This window comes from Heterocephalus glaber, unplaced genomic scaffold (assembly GCF_053883595.1).
Source record: "Heterocephalus glaber isolate CG9 unplaced genomic scaffold, H.glaber_assembly_v1.0 deba00001429, whole genome shotgun sequence".
Classification (NCBI taxonomy): Eukaryota; Metazoa; Chordata; class Mammalia; order Rodentia; family Bathyergidae; genus Heterocephalus; species Heterocephalus glaber.
The window spans coordinates 20,484,535-20,486,441 of record NW_028258294.1 but is presented as its reverse complement, the minus strand read 5'-3'; the positions used below and the strand labels follow the sequence as shown (position 1 = coordinate 20,486,441).

Here is a 1,907-nt window from a genome sequence, read left to right as displayed (position 1 = left end):
GATATTTTAACTCCCCTTTAACATATACTAAAAGAAGTATGTTCACAATTTCTTTAAAACCTGGTAAATGAGGCTGAATAGGCCTTGGAAGAGCAGGGCCTAGTATGAGGGGCCCTGCTTCCAACACTGCAAACCCCTCTTCTGTGAACCCTAAGTAGGCTAGGGCTCATTATTCTAGCATTGCTACATCCTAAGTCACAAGAAGGCACATGAAAACAAGGCTAGACTCAGGGGCTCAGTCAGAAAATAAGGGTAGAAATAAAAACTTTTTAAAACTTCATAGAAGTACTTTTATATCAGGAATTAACAGATGATTCAGGAAATGAATGTGACTCAGACTTCCATCTTTCCAAACATATATTGTTCCATCCTTAAATGAGTATGGGCAAGTGTAAGAATGCTGACATAAAATACTGAGAATCTTGGATAATATGTCACCATAGGTTGACAAAATAGTTTCTTATAGAAACTATTCTTACCGCCAAAGTGATACAAAAACTATGCAATTTTGTAGTGTTTGAGCTTATCAATATCCTCACAACATCAATGTGAGGTAGGTAGAAAAATTTGTGCTATCTTTCACATTTTACAATAGAGAAAGCTGACAGCATTGAAAAACATTTACTATGAAGAACCAAAAAGTAACTTTCTTAGCAGTTCAGTACAATGATACACAAATGGTACATTTTACTTTATTAAAAACATACTACCCTAAAATGAAATCTCTATTCCCCCAAAAAAGAATCATTGTAGTTTACCAGTCATCTTGTTCAGTCGAGCTCTCTTTGCCTGAAATGAGTTGCCTTGATTATTTTTCCTCTTGTTTGATAATGTTCTCTCTGGCTGCGGAAAGACCATCTTTGGGATGTTCTCTACATGAAGTCCTACAAGTGTTTCACTAGATGTAGGAAGATCTTCCTTCTTTTCAATTTCTGGTGTGGCTATACAAGTTGAGGTTTCTTCCTTCTTTGAAGGTACTTTAAACCATTTTCTCTCCTCTTTCTCTTTATCTTTATTGCTGTTAGCACTGGTTCGAGGTTTACTCCCTGTTTTATTCTTGGCTGCGGCTGCAGCAGCTGCTTTGACTAATGCTATCCAATCCTCACTTCCCAAAGACTGCTTACACGATCCAGCTGGGTCGATAGGACACCAGCTTAGTGGATGCTGGGATTTCACCTGCCCCTTAGCATCCTCAGGCATGGCTTTAATGTGCATTCTTTTTAAACAACGAAATACTCCATCATAAAACTGAACTGTGAATGTTTCTTCTTTGTTAATTGCTTCCATCTTGCCAGGATAATAGCGACAGTCGGTCCAACGTGCCAGAACTTCTTCTCTAGCTTTAAAATAAAAAAAAAAACCGTCCTCTTCTTTTAGCCCTTCTTTCCTCAGTGCAGGTCTCTCGAGGGGTCGCAATCTATTGCTATCTCAGCAAATCCATTCATCATAACGATGACTCTAGTGCTCAAAATGGACTAACATCTTCCCTTCTTCATAGTCGATTTTTTCCAATTAGTGATGGATACATTTGCAAATGTTCCATACAGTTCAAAAACCTCCAAATGTGTGGAAACAGCATTTACCAAGTCAAATTTATACTGTTCTATCAAACTCTGATACTTGGGAACAGCTCCACATTTTTAATCTTTCATTTTCTTTTTCTTTAGATCATTTTTGTAAGTAGTTCAATGCTTCCAAACGTGCACCAGTCTCAAAAGTGATTCCAGGACGATTTGGGGGCTTTTTACTCATCTTGAGATCCTATTCTTCAGTATTCTCTTTTTACTACCGACTCGGCCTCCTCTCCGCACAGCAGACCGGCCATCCGGAGCCCAGCCCGGGCCTCCGCCTCCGCCGAGGCAGCGGCCAGGAAGGGAGCAGGAGCCGAGCGAGCCGAGGCCAGGCCA

The 1,907-nt window shown here is 40.0% G+C and overlaps 1 pseudogene across 1 annotated transcript; it reads right to left on the bottom strand.

Annotated features, from left to right (window-relative positions):
• Positions 1–729: 729 nt before the first annotated feature.
• On the bottom strand, positions 730–1,512 carry LOC101701155 (PHD finger protein 20-like protein 1; annotated as a pseudogene). The gene is made up of 2 exons (XR_015451537.1): positions 1,177–1,512; positions 730–1,101 (listed from the first exon to the last, which is right to left on the bottom strand). The product of XR_015451537.1 is annotated as a PHD finger protein 20-like protein 1 (transcript).
• Positions 1,513–1,907: the final 395 nt, after the last annotated feature.